This window comes from Armigeres subalbatus, chromosome 3, assembly GCF_024139115.2.
Source record: "Armigeres subalbatus isolate Guangzhou_Male chromosome 3, GZ_Asu_2, whole genome shotgun sequence".
NCBI classification, from domain to species: domain Eukaryota; kingdom Metazoa; phylum Arthropoda; class Insecta; order Diptera; family Culicidae; genus Armigeres; species Armigeres subalbatus.
Window position 1 is genome coordinate 368,372,668 of NC_085141.1, and position 15,237 is coordinate 368,387,904.

The following is a 15,237-nucleotide window of genomic DNA, read 5'->3' on the forward strand; positions in this document are numbered from 1 at the left end:
ATTCTGCCGGGAATTTCTCCAGAATTTCCTCCGGGAATTATACAGAAATTCCTCCAGAAGCTCCTCCGAGAATTTCTCTGGGAGCTCTTCAAGGAATTCTCCGGGAGGTCCTCTGATGATGATGATGGTCCTGGTTCATTTAAAATTTCTCCCGGGAGTTTCTTCAGAAATTCCTCCGGGTGTTCCACCAGTAGCTCTTCCAGGAGATCATTCAGGCTTTTTTCAGGAAATCATTTAGGCTTTCTTCAGAAAATTAGCTGGAAATTCCTCCCGAAGTTATTCTGATAGTTTTTCTGGGAGTTCCTCCGGGAGGTCCTCTAGGAATTCTTCTAGGAGTTTCTCCTGAAATTCTTCCGGGAGTTCTTACGGGAGCTCCTCCGGCAGTTCCTTCCTCCGGGAGATCCACCAGCAGTTTTTATGAGCATTTCTCCGGGAGTTTCACCTTTGAGAAGGAACTCCCGGAGTAATTTCTGGAGGAACTCCCAGAGGAATTTCTGTAGGAATTCCCGGAGAAAGTATCAGAGGAATTTTCGGAAGAACTGCTAGAGGAACTTCTAGATGAATTTATTGAAGAACTACAGGAAGAATTTCCAGAGGAAATCCTGGAGGAACTCTCGTAAGAACTTCTGGATGAATTCCAGGACAAACTCCTGGAAGAATTCTTGAAGGACCTCCCGGAGGAGCTCCCAGAGAAATTTTCCGAGGAACTTCTGAAGGAATTTGTAGATAAATTCCCAAAGAAAGCCTTAATGAACTCCTGAAAGAAAGTCTGAATGAATTTCCGGAGGAACTACTCGTGGAACTCCCGGAGAAATTTTCAGAGGAACAGCCGATGGAATACCCGGAGTTGAATTTCTAGAGGAACTTCCGAAATCCCATTTTCCTTGAAATTCCTGCCAAGTATCCTCAAAGAATCCCCTGTGAAGTTCCTGGAGAGATTACTAGAGGAACTTTTGGAAAAACTCCTGGGGGAGCTCCCAGAGGAACTTCATCAAGCGCTTCCAGAGGAATTCTCACAAGGTAGTACTGAAATAATTATTGGAGAAGTTCATGAAGGAATTTCTGGAGAAATATCAGAGGAGGACTAAATTAATGATTTCGTGTGTGTTACTTCTACGTGAAGTTAAACGATTTATGATATGGAATGTATATCGCACGACCTTCCTTCTGCCAAGCGGAGCCAGTGGAGATATATCAGCTTCCACACTGATATTCTTCCCTCCCCCTTCATACGGGAGCTTGGCAAAAGGAAGGTCGTGTGATATGTGCCATCACTTCTATAAAAACATTCTTCATGCCTGCCGTATCCTAACGGAACTATCAATTCTATACTTTCGCCTCTAATGCTATCATGAACATGTACGTCCGAATTTGGAAGATGATATTAGCATTTCCATATCATCAGAGGAGGAATTAATGCAGAAATTACCAGATGAAATCCAGAAAGTATTCCCAGATGAATTGCTGTTCTTTGTTTGTTCTGAAGAAATTCCTGTAAGAACTCTTGGAAGATATCCTGGAGGAACTATAACATTAATTTCCGAATGAAATTCTGGAATAAATTCCCAGTGAAGTCCGGAAAGAATCCCGGAGGAATTTCAGGAAGAGTTCCTGGAGGAATTCCCGGAGCAGTTTCTTATAGATTAGAAGATGAAATTATGGAGCGAAATCGGAGGATTTTTGTCATAAATTACTGAAGAAACTTCTAGTGGAATTTTGGGAGGAAATTCCGTATGTATTCTTGGAGGAACTCTAGAATGCATTCCTGAAGGAAATGTTGCAGATTTTCCTGGAAGAATAGCCGAAGAAATGTCTAGAAGTAAAACTTGAAGGGAAGAAAAGAAATCTTCAAGAAACTTTCACATGAATTTCCAAAAAAAATAGTTAGGGGTTTCTATATAAGGAGAAATTACATACAGGAGAAGGATTTTCAAACGATTTTCAGAGGAATTTGTGGATAACTATCAGGAGGAATTTAGAAGTTCCCAGGGGAGCTTCTAGAAGGATTTCTAGGAGAATTCTTGAGCCCGAAATGTTTCGAGTTGTTTTGAAATTTCATATAGTATGGATCCTGGATACCCTTATAAGTTTTTTTGGGAATCTTTTGAATTTCAAAAACCTATTTCTGAATATGATTGGATCGTAAAGTGCACATGTTTAAGCGAATTCATTTCAGTACCCGTTCAATATTTCCAAAATTTATGGGGGGGGGGGCGACGCCCCCCCCCTGCCCCCCTCTGGCTACGCCCATGTATGTACAACTCATTACACACAAAAACAATATACAATTTTCTAGTTCGAACTCTATAGGTCTGTGCTTCAATAAAATACATATCTATAGACTGCTGTGTACATGTTACGTTCGTGGATAAAAGGGATATATTCCATGGAGATGAAAGGGCTGTATTCTAGGAAGTTTGGAGACCTTAGAAGAAATAATGACCTGCAAAACAAGTATTTCACATATTTTAGACATTAATCTACGATATAAGTGTGCAATATTGCTGAAATGAAATGAAAATATTTTCGGCCACCTACTTGTATGGAGCCGCCCCATAGTGCGCTCCATGGATCGACTCCCATAGATCGTTGATGTTGTCGCTAACGTTGATTGCACTTATCCGTTCGTCGAGCTTCTGGCGGTACTCAACCGATACTCCTTCCGCCGACAATCGCTGGATATTGTAACGCATCGTTCGCTGTGATCTTTCGTTCGATACAGTTGACAACCGTGATCGAATTTTACTGACAACAAGGTAGTGATCAGAGTCACTGTTTGGACCTCTGAATTTTCGCACATCAATAACATCCGAGAAATGGCGCCCAGTCACCAGAACATGGTCTATCTGGTTGCAAGTTTCACAATTTGGGTGTCTCCAGGTGTGCTTTCGGATATTCTTTCGTGCTAGGTGCTTCTGATGGCCATCCCTCTGGCAGCATCGAAATTGACTAGCCGTAGGCTGTTGTCATTGGTAGCGGAGTGAAGGCTCTCCCTACCAATTATGTCCTCTCTACCGACCTGAGCGTTAGCGTCTCCGATAACAATTTCACGTCATGCTTTAGGCACTCTCCATAGGCTTTATCAAGACATTCATAAAACGTGTCCTCCTCGTCGTCGGGTTTATCGTTTGTCGGTGCGTAAACGCTGATTAGGCTGTAATTGAAGAATTTGCCCCTTATCCTCAACACACAGGTCACAGATTCGTTTGCTAATGGGTTTCCACCGCATCACTCGCTTCATCTGCTTGCCCATCACTACGAAACCAACTCCATGCTCTGCTTTTTCACCGCCGCTGTGATAGATGTTATACTTGAATGCAGTGTTGGTCGTGGGGTCCACGGCTCGGAATTCACGTTCTCCGGATCTAGGCCATCGGACTTCTTGAATAGCGGCCACGTTCCCTCCAACCTTCTGCAGTTCACGAGCCAGAAGGCTCGCTCGTACAGGTTTATTTAGGGTCCTGACATTCCAGGTACCGAGTTTCCAATCATAGTCCTTATTTCGTTGCCGGGTCGGCTCCCAAAATAACGTTCTCTTTTTCTTCTATCTTCATTTTCGTGGTATTTGAGAGGCTTCAGTAAGCTACCCTACCGGAGTCGCGTTACCTACATCGCGCTGGTGGGGCTGTCATCTTAGGTATAGCTGACGCGATACAGCATTTCGTTGATCAGCCGCTGGGTACCAGGCAGACGCTGTTTGAGTCGCACCTCCTGGTGAACAGACGCTCGAGGTGTACCTTCTTACTCTAGCTGATGTCAGAAGGACAACAGTGCCCAGGCTGCACTACCAGCTAAGTACACAACCCTGGCTGGTACACAAGCTGGCGGTCTTTTGTCATCGGACGACCCGTGGAAGCGTGAGATAGGAACTTGTGGGGACCAGAGCTCTGTTGCATTTTTTTGAATAAATATGTATGAAAGATTATTATGCTGTGTTTGTAATATTCAAGATGGCCATTAACGTCTTCTGTTGGTCCACCTATGCTTTGAATATTTGATCTGTTATATGTCTATCCGAAACATCTGAAAACTGATCGTGGAGTAGTAACTCCATAAGCTAACCGAAAGGTTTTTACGAGAAGTTTTATGTTCGCTAGTTCCAAATGTCCTCATTGGGCAACAAACTTTTAAAGCATGTCAGGTTAAAGCCTGTTAGTTGGGAAGAGAGACCCAGAATACTCACGGTGGCTCGGGCTGATGTTAAGAGTGACATGACGTTTTATATTTTGTTTTGTTGACATATTTTTGGAAGCTACGTTGCGCTTCTACGCGTTGATATAGAAGCAATGATGCGCCTCCACGCGTTGCTGTGAATAGATAGTTAGACCGCGTTCGCCTGTTTTTAGCAAGAGTGGGCTATATTGTTAATATATAATATTTAATGGATCGCATGACTTCTTAGGGCCTGAATGAGTTGATATTGGCTCTGTATTGAGTCAGGTCAATTGGTCTGCACTCATGAATGATTTGGAGAACTTGAAATATCCGATATGGACATATCTAGACCGTTAATTATGCACATGAGGGCCTGTATGGGCACCATGGGTTGTCATTGGTTCCGTGCCAAGCGTAATTGACCTGGTAAACCAAGGCTTTAAATTCCAGAAGGATTTGGAGAATCTAGAATCTGCATTCATGATTCGTCATCACTGAAATAGTATTGGGTACATTTCTGGAAAAAACATCGATAAAATCGTTTATTCGCGATATTCGTGTGCAATTTTCGTCCAAGGGACAGCAGGGACTATGTCCAAGGGCTTGACGACCCATGGCCACTGCGAGTTAGGGGGCCTGCCTAGGATGTGGTGGGGTTTGACAGTGGGCTCTGTTAAACCTCTACAAAAAGCTGCATGTGTCCATAAGCAGGCCCTATCAAACCCAGTCAACACATGAACGTATATGGTGTCGTGTAGGATGCTGAAGTGCAGGCGATAGAGGTACTTTTCCACACAACATGTATGTATATCGTCTACAATTTAGCATCTTGTATTGCACCATGTGCCGCTCAAAGCGCACAAGCCCGACACGAGTGCCAACCGGCACATCAGGATTAATACCAGTGAGATCCTGATTACGGTATACTGGTCAAGGCAAGTGACACACACGCGCGCGAAAGTAATGCAAAATAAACGACATGTAAAATGAACGTAAATTTACATTCTTACTTAACGTCAAATAGAGATAAAATAAGGGTTGCTGAATAACATTAGCTTTCCGATTACTATCAATTATTTTCAATCCCGTTTCTTTTTTACTTTTCTTACGTTAATGAAATGATAACGCGGGCGCCTAATCCGAAATACAAATGAACAATCGCTCACTTTGAGCGATTGATTGTTTATTCTCGCGAAGAATGAACAATTGAAAAAATTAAGGAAATGCTAATACTACTGTGTAGAAGTTTCATAGGGTTCATCACTTTCCATGGTGAATCCCGATCTATGTTACTGATAACCCCACCCAACTAACACCCCGTGGTAAATGTGGAGATGCAGAGGTATTCTCGGTCTCTAGTAGCAATAATTACCACACACTCACATTCCCTCCCTTTCCCAACTGACTGTAAGGACTTGGCCGGCGCCGTTATTGATCAATATTTGCGAGCTGCTGAAACGTGCACTTCGAGAATAGTTGGTAAATCTCAACCACTATTTACTTGGATCGTAGTGCAATTTGCACCAGTTCTGATCAATCACGGAGTAGCAACCATTGATATGTACAGTCAGTCTAAGCTAAGCTAAGCTAAGCTAAGATATTCGTGTGCAATTTTCGTCCATATAAGAGTGGCCAACTGACGATTCTTCCTCCGACGATTACAGGATCTAGGTGTGGCCAATCAACAATCTGAAGTTAGTTTCGGGAAATTTATGAGCTGACGATTATTCTAGGTGGCTTTGGGACAGTTCGTCGAATGACGTTTAGTCGAATGACATTAAGTCGAAAGTACATTTGGTCGAATGGAAATTAAGTCAAATGGACATTTAGTCGAATGGACATTTGGTCGAATGGACATTTAGTCGAAAGGACATTTAGTCGAGTAAAAATTTAGTCAAATGTTGAAAGTGTTTAGTCGGTAATAGGTAATTAGTTAAATAGATAATTCGTCAATAGATTTTTGATTAAATTTGAGTAAATAATCCACAAGACACATTGATAAACTGATTAGAGGAATTCAGTGGACGTGAGGAAGTTCAATCAGCAGCGGAAGAAACGAATACGGATGTCAATGAGGTTGCAGAAACACCAGGGTCTCCAGCAGCTAACAGAAACTGCTGGAGACCCTGGTGGATTATAGAAAAATTAAATCCTACAGAAATAGCAAATAGTATCTAATACTGATGGTGAAATACCCTCTAATCTATTTTTCGGCACATGGTCAAAACCAATGATACTTATGTTATTTTGCCAATACATCATCGTAGTCGGCTTTGGAACATTTAGTCTAATGACATTTGGTCAAATGGCATTTCGTCGAAAGGACGTTTAGTCGAATGGCAATGGTTTTCTTATTCTTTTCATTGAAACTCTTTCTTTCACTCAATATTTATGCAATAATTAGTTCAGAATAAAATTCCAATCGTAATTCGTTAATTATTGGCCGAAAATTTAATTCCGACCAAATGGTCATATGACCTAATCTATTCGACGTCATGTCTTTTGACGAAACATCATTCAAGATTCTTCATTCTAAAATCTGATTTCGACTAAATGTCCATTCGACGTAATGTCCTTTCGACCAAATGTCCTACGTCTCTAGTGGATTTGAAAATAATTTTCGACTAAATGTCCTTTCGATCAAACGTCCATTCGACGTAATGTCCTTTCGACCGAATGTCATTCGACTAAATGTCATTCGACGAAATGTCTTTCGACGAAATGGTATAGATTCATTCTAGGTATATAAACTTGTGAATTTGGCTAAGAAAGGTCTGAGATATTGCCAAATTAAGTCAAATCCGGGCCCTTAAAACCGTAAGTGTGAGTTTTTTGAGCAGTGTAGGAAGGTTAATGTTAAGTTTTGCCCATTTCAACTTATAGAGGTTTAAGGTTACTCCTGATGGAATCCAAGTTTCAAAGTGCTCGCGTTTTCGGGGGCACACCATTCGATACGGACGTACAACTGTCATTTTTATTTTACAACGTACGTACAACTGTCATTTTTATTTTTTCCAAGCATGCTGCGACGCAGCAAAGCTAAATCAACAAAAATTACAGTTGTGCATCGCCTCCGTGTCGAGCACTCCGCGAGCACTTTGAAACTTGGATTCCGTCATTAGTGACCTTGGGTGGTGCATAACTAATGGTTTGTGCTCTAAAAACCTAACATTATTTGTGTTGTTTAGATATGGCGGCAGTGCAGATCATATTAAAGAATATTCTAAAAATGTGATACCGTGCAAAAATTCGAAAATCGAATATGGGGTTTTGGCGTGCGCCGATCAAAATCGTCGGCGGCAGCTGCTAGTAAAACCGTCGGCGGCGCGCAGCATTAGTTTAAATAAATACTATTGATTATTATTTGGCCTACCCCCGTTCTACTGTTTTAAACATTATCTCTAAAGTATTTTATCACAATATCGATCAATTTTTCCAACGCAATCGTCAAAACCAACGTATATTAAAAGTTCGTGGAATAAATATAATTACCTGGAACATAAGTGATAACTACGATAAATCGTAATTTGACCCTGACGAAACTGCGCCACCGCATGCTTCCATAACTACGAAATAAAATAGACTTGCGTGAATTAAGCTGTTATTCCATCTCCCCATATCGCATTCGGTGTAACCGCAGCAGGGGGACACTGATTGCCGTGATACGGGATGATGGATTAGAGTGCGCTTTGGGTGACATCGAACAACGACGACGACGTTCCCCCGGAGCAGGGCAGGGCAACATTTGCAATGTGATCCCCATCCGATAGCATGGCACCACACAATCGCTTCGGTTGGGCACCCACTTCTGATAGATCACCGTCCGCCCCCATCATAAAGTTAATTTCGCGTTAATGTAGGCCGGTATTTCGACCAAAGTTCATCGATTTTGCTTCGAGGTACATTATGTTTGTTGGTTTGGTGGCCGAGAGTCAGATTGTGGGAGAAATTTAGAGGATATGAACAGCGGTAACTGAAATATCAAAGGGCTTCTTAGACAGTATCGTAAGTGCAAGATTTTGATCAACAGATTCACAGCGCCAGTAGTTATCTAATACTACGTTTCTACTTTGGCACCACGATGTCTAGCAAGAGTCATACCGTTTGTACTTAGAATTCTAAATCACGATTGACGTGGTTCAATGGAAGGTGTTGTTTGTTTACGTCGTTGATGATAACGAAAAGGGATGGTTGACTGACAATTGTGGTTGATAAGGCCTTTGCTTTGATGATCGATACAGCATATCTCGAGTTGAAGCGCGAAATTTTATTGGACGAAGTTCGATCAGTCCGAAAATTTGGCTTTGGGCGAAATTTTCTTCATCTTTCCAGTAGATCTGATGCATAGTAACAGATAATCCAGATAACAATTTAAATGGTTGTAATTCAACCAGTGAGTGAGTACCAGTACCGAGTGAGGCCAAGATAGTAAAGGGTTAGGTGTATCTTGTTAGTTTCTATTTTAATACTTCACCAACGCACAGTTGCTAAAATCGTGTATTGAGCGCGGTTATTTAATAGTACCTTTATTATTCAATTTAGCGTAATAGTGTTTTCGAGACATTTTATCAGTAAGTTAATGCGGTTCCTTGGAGGCATTCAGCTTACTGATCAATCCCCCTAAAAGTGAGCTGAAAATTTTAATTTTTCCACTTCACAACATTGGTTGCTTCTTCATAAAAGTTGTAGCAAAAGTTCTCTTGGAAAACTTCGTCGAAGACACCAAGTTCGTAATTTCGTTACTTTTGGAGATTTTTTACATTTTATGCAGAAAACCCCTTAAATATGTTATTTTCTTCATATATTTTTCACTTTAATTTCTATTTTTTTGCATATTCTAGAAAATTTCAGATAATATTAAAATACCCCGTTCGACGGCTATTGTGACTTGAAAACTTGAAAAATAAAAAGAAAATTAAATTAATACTTGAACTGTAGAGTTGTAAGTGAATGTAAGGAATGTTTCATCAAAAACCATTTTCTACTATGCATGGTAGAAAACAATTACCCATCACAAAGAGTTGATGAACCAATGCACCATGCGTCTCCATATGCTTGCATGCTTATCAAGGAATGTAATTGTCGCTGAAAAATGCACAAAACAAGCGACAAAAGAGAATAGCGATAACTCTTTGTCCCCATCTGCAGAGGATAAAGACATTGTTGCGTTCCATTTTATTTGCAACAAACATGGAGAGGTAATTGTTGTGAACTTTTCAAACTGCGATAACTTGTATATTTCAGAAGTAAAACGCAAATCATGTCAACAGATGGTTAAGTTTATGTCTAATCTATGATAACTGATACTAATTTAACCAAAAACATCATCGGAAACCGACTACTTCTCAAAATGCGTGGCAGGCGATCATTGTCCTTTTGACAAACGCTTATTGCGAGTTGAGTTTATCCCAACATTTACAAGAGAGGATAATGTTGTTGTCATTGGCAATGTTGTTATTCTACATTCCTTGATGCTTATACATTGAACATGTTCAAAACTTATTGGCATAAAAATCAATAAATCAATCTCAAAAACTAATGAAATTACGAAATTGGTATCTTTGACAAAGTTTTTCAGGAGAACTTTTGCTACAACTCTCGCGAAGACGTATACCTTCCATGTTGTAAAGTGGAAAAAATAAATTTTATTTAATCATAAGGCTAAATACCTCCAAAGAAGCGCGTCGACTTACTGATAAAATGTCTCGAAGACGTCATTATGCTAAACCACATAATAAAGGTATGTACTATTAAATAAACGCGCTAAAACACGATTTTTGCCACTGTGCAGCGAGGCTACGTTACACGAAGCCGATTTAAACAGTCTGTGGAGGGTCCGCAAATCATCCTCCACTTGATCGATCCATCTTGCACGCTGTGCACCTCGCCTACTTGTTCCCGTCGGATCGTTGTCGAGAACCATTTTCACCGGATTACTGTCCAACATTCTGGCTACGTGCCCGGCCCACCGCAGTCTTCCGATTTTCTCGGTGTAAACGATGGATGGTTCTCCCAACAGCTGATGCAACTCATGGTTCATTCGCCATTTATCTGACATTTGCTTGGTTTTTCAAAATGTTTTGTTTTACACTCTCACGACATGAAACATGCATTTGACAGCACATTCAAAGTTAATTTCCTATATGCCGGGTATTAAGCCACCCGGTGTGGAAATTAATTACTATGTCTGAAACTTGATTATGCATATGTACAACATGTGATAGATTTAGTTCGGAAAAGGTATTGGAGGGTAACCGCCCCTTCGGTGGGGTTTGATCCCACGACCCCAATTCGCATGACAGGTGCTTTCCCTACTAAGCTACGAAGGACCTCCGTCGTCCACCGCAGCTTAGCGGGTACTGATGAAACCAAATTCCCATCACCAGGTACCAGCCGATCTCTCGCAATACATTTTCAGAACTAACTCTCTCAAATGTATTTTTGTACACATGTCAACCAAGTAGGATGAGTATTTAGTATTGTCCGGCTCCTACACACTTGCTTCATCAGCAACGGCGCTCAATGAAGTAGGGTTGTGTGAGGTTGTGCCAGTTTGGTCGTCAGATCCCAACCCGACCACACAAGCGAAGAGAGATCGCCACTCGAGTTCATCACATTCAAAGTTAATTGCCTATATGCCGGGTATTAAGCCACCCGGTGTGGAAATTAATTACTATGTCAGAAACTTGATTATGCATATGTACAACATGTGATAGATTTAGTTCGGAAAAGGTATTGGAGGGTATAGTAGGGAAAGCACCTGTCATGCGAACTGGGGTCGTGGGATCAAACCCCACCGAAGGGGCGGTTACCCTCCAATACCTTTTCCGAACTAAATCTATCACATGTTGTACATATGCATAATCAAGTTTCAGACATGCATTTGACACTTCTTTAATCAAAAGATAAATAATTATGATCCGGGCTTAGTTCAAATCAGTATTTTGAACTTAAATCCAACATCGTCTCGGTTCTGAGCAACAGACATTTTGTATCGTCTGTCGAAAATGCGAAAATTGCTATTATTCATAATCGTGTTTCGTGATCGGCCCATTTTAATTTGCCCGGATGAGACTCTCTCAAGGCGAGTTCATTTAAATTTTCCCGATAAGGATTCATGGATCGGTTCAACTAGCAACAACGAAACGTGTCAAATCGGGTCCACCCTATCTTCCATGCATACCTTCCAGCCACACCATACACTCGAAGAGTCGGTGAGAGCCCACCAGAACCTAATACACTCTGAGCTTTAGTGCCGATCTCAGCATTGGCAGACTTTCTCCTCTGAGCAACAACCATGGATGAGTTGTAAGCGACATAACACACAACAGTCAAACTCGACGGGACTCGAAGACAACAAACAATGTCACGCTGTGACGTTAAACACATTATTTAATTAAATTTGCATACCCAGGGCAACTACAGGAAAACATTTTATTTATTACTAACGAATGGCACATTTATTGCCTCAACACCAACAGGGGCACATGTTTGTTCGGGGTTTGTGTTTTGTTCGTTTTAAACTTTTCGTTTCATTCATCTCCTACTCCCTAGCTTATGTGCAGTTTCTCTTCCCTAGCTTTCTTTCGTTTCTCTTGTGCTGTGCTTTCTGTCTTCTGTCTGTGGCGTCACTATTCTCTGCAGCTCCGTTGCTGACTAGTCTGCGCTCCTGCCTCTCGACGGTAATTTTGGTGCTGGTGAAAACGGCTCACGCACGCATGTTTTCAGAGATCCGTGATAGGGGACCCAAGCGGTCGTTGGTGGATGGCGACTCACGAAAATCTAATTTGAGCTTTTAGTAGCACAGCACATTAGATGGCTCTTCAGTCTAAGACTTGCAACAAAACCTTTTCTCCGCGGTACCCTCCTTGGACGCCGCATTCCAAACAAGAAAGGGTTTAATAGCTCATCGGTTTGGGTTGTTCTTTACCTGACCTCCTCGTAACGATGGGAGGGGTGCTTCCAAAACCTCTTAAAAGGAGGCTTCCGAGCCTCTTGAAGGGAGGTTTCCGAGCCTCTTTAAAGGAGGCTTCCGAGCCTCTTGAAATGAAGCTTCCGAGCCTCTTGAAAGGAGGCTTCCGAGCCTCTTGAAAGGAGGCTTCCGAGCCTCTTGAAAGGAGGCTTCCGAGCCTCTAGAAAAAACGGCTCCCAAGCCTCTTGAAAGGAGGCTTCCGAGCCTTTTGAAAGACGGCTCCCGAGCCTCTTGACAGGAGCCTTCCGAGCCTCTTGATTCCGAGCCCCTTGAAAGGAGGCTTCCAAGCCTCTTAAAAGGAGGCTTCCGAGCCTCTTGAAAGGAGGCTTCCGAGCCGCTTGAAGGGAGGCTCCCGAGCCTCTTGAAAGGAGGCTCCCGAGCCTCTAGAAAGGAGGCTCCCGAGCCTCTTGAAAGGAGGCTTCCGAGCCTCTTGAAATAAGGCTCCCGAGCCTCTTGAAAGGAGGCTCCCGAGCCTCTTGAAAGGAGGCTCCCGAACCTTTTGAAAGGAGGCTTCCGAGCCTCTTGGAAGGAGGCTTCCGAGCCTCTTGAAAGGAGGCTTCCGAACCTCTTGAATGGAGGCTTCCGAGCCTCTTGAAAGGAGGCTTCCGAGCCGCTTGAAACGAGGCTCCCGAGCCGCTTGAAAGGAGGCTCCCGAGCCTCTTGAAAGGAGGCTCCCAAACCTCTTGAACGGAGGCTCCCGAACCTTTTAAAAGGAGGCTTCCGAGCCACTTGAAAGGTGGCTTTCGAGGCTCTTGAAAGGAGGCTAACGGTCCTCATGAAAGAAGGCTTCCGAGCCTCAGGAAGGGGGGATCGCGAGCCGCTTGAAACGAGGAATCCGCGCCTCGGAGGCTCCCGAGCCGCTTGAAAGGAGGCTCCCGAGCCTCTTGAAAGGAGGCTCCCAAACCTCTTGAAAGGAGGCGCCCGAACCTTTTGAAAGGAGGCTTCCGAGCCTCTTGAAAGGTGGCTTTCGAGCCTCTTGAAAGGAGGCTTGCGAGCCTCTTGAAAAGAGGCTTCCGAGCCTCTTGAAAGGAGGCTTCCGAGCCTCATGAAAGGAGGCTCCCGAACCTCTTGAAAGGAGACATCCGAGCCTCGGAGGCTTCCGAGCCTCTTAAAAGGAGGTTTCCAAGCCTCTTGAAATGAGTCTTCCGAACCTCTTGAAAGGAGGCTCCCGAGTCTATTGAAAGGAGGCTACCGAGCTTCTTGAAATGAGGCTTCCGAGCCTCTTGAAAGGAGGTTTCCTCTTGAAAAGAGGCTTCCGAGTCTTTTGAAGGGAGGCTTCCGAGCCTCTTGAAAGAAGGCTTCCTAGTCTCTTGAAAGGAGGCTTCCGAGCCTCTTGAAAGGAGGCTTCCGAGCCTCTTGAAAGGAGGCTGCCGAGCCTTTTGAAATGAGGCTTCTGAGCCTCTTGAAAGGAGGCTTTCGAGCCTCTTGAAAGGGGGCTTCCGAGCCTCTTGAAAGGAGGCTTCCGAGCCTCTTGAAAGGAGGCTCCCGAGCCTCTTAAAATGAGGCTTCCGAGCCTCTTGAAAGGAGGCTTCCGAGCCTCATGAAAGGAGGCTTGGAGCTCATGAAAGGAGGCTTGGAGCCTCTTGAAAGGAGGCCTGAGCCTCTTGAAAGGAGGCTTCTGAGCCTCTTGAAAGGAGGGCTGAGCCTCTTGAAAGGAGGCTCTGAGCCTCTTGAAAGGAGGCTCTGAGCCTCTTGAAAGGAGGCTTCTGAGCCTCTTGAAAGGAGGCTTCTGAGCCTCTTGAAAGGAGGCCTGAGCCTCTTGAAAGGAGGCCTGAGCCTCTTGAAAGGAGGCCTGAGTCTCTTGAAAGGAGGCCTGAGCCTCTTGAAAGGAGGCTTCTGAGCCTCTTGAAAGGAGGCCTGAGCCTCTTGAAAGGAGGCTTCTGAGCCTCTTGAAAGGAGGCTTCTGAGCCTCTTGAAAGGAGGCTCTGAGCCTCTTGAAATTAGGGCCTGAGCCTCTTGAAAGGAGGCTTCCGAACCTCTTGGAGGGAGGTTTCCGAGTCTCTTGAAAGGAGGCTTCCGCGCCTCTTGAAAGGAGGCTTCCGAGCCTCTTGAAAGGAGGCTTCCGAGCCTCATGAAAGGAGGCTTCGGAGCCTCATGAAAGGAGGCTTCGGAGCCTCTTGAAAGGAGGCTTCCGAGCCTCTTGAAAGGAGGCTTCCGAGCCTCTTGAAAGGAGGCTTCCAAGCCTCTTGAAAGGAGGCTCCCAAGCCTCTTGAAAGAAGGTTTCCGAGCCTCTTGAAAGGAGGCTTTCGAGCCTCTTTAAAGGAGGCTTTCGAGCCTCTTGAAAGGAGGCTTTCGAGCCTCTTGAAAGGAGGCTTTCGAGCCTCTTGAAAGAAGGCTTCCGAGCCTCATGAAAGGACGCCTGAGGCCTCTTGAAGGGAGGCTTCTGAGTCTCTTGGAGGGAGGTTTGAGCCTCTTTAAAGGAGGCTTCTGAGCCACTTGACAGGAGGCTTTTGAACCTCTTGAAAGATGCTTCTGAGCCTCTTGAAAGGAGGCCTGAGCCTCATGAAAGGAGGCTCTGAGCCTCTTGAAAGGAGGCCTGAGTCTCTTGAAAGGAGGCTTCTGAGTCTCTTGAAAGGAGGCTTCTGAGCCTCTTGAAAGGAGGCTTCCGCGCCTCTTGAAAGGAGGCTTGAGCCTCTTGAAAGACGGCTCCTGAGCCTCTTGAAAGACGGCTCCTGAGCCTCTTGACAGGAGGCTCTGAGCCTCTTGAAAGGGGGATTTTGAGTCTCTTGACAGGAGCCTTCCGAGCCTCTTGAAATGAAGCCTGAGGCCTCTTGAGAGGAGGCTTCTGAGCCTCTTGAAAAAGGCTTCTGAGCTCTTGAAAGACGGCTCCTGAGCCTCTTGACAGGAGGCTTCTGAGCCTCTTGAAATGAGACTTCTGAGCTTTTTAAAGGGAGGCTTATGAACTTATTGAAAGGAGGCTTCTGATCCTCTTGAAAGGAGGCTTCTGAGCTTCTTGGAAGGAGGCTTCCGAGCCTCATGAAAGGAGACTTCTGAACCTCTTGAATGGAGGCTTCCTGAGCTCTTGAAAGGAGGCTCTGAGCCTCTTGAAAGGAGGCTCTGAGCCTTTGAAAGGAGGCTTCTGAGTTTTTGAAAGGAGGCTTCTGAGCTCT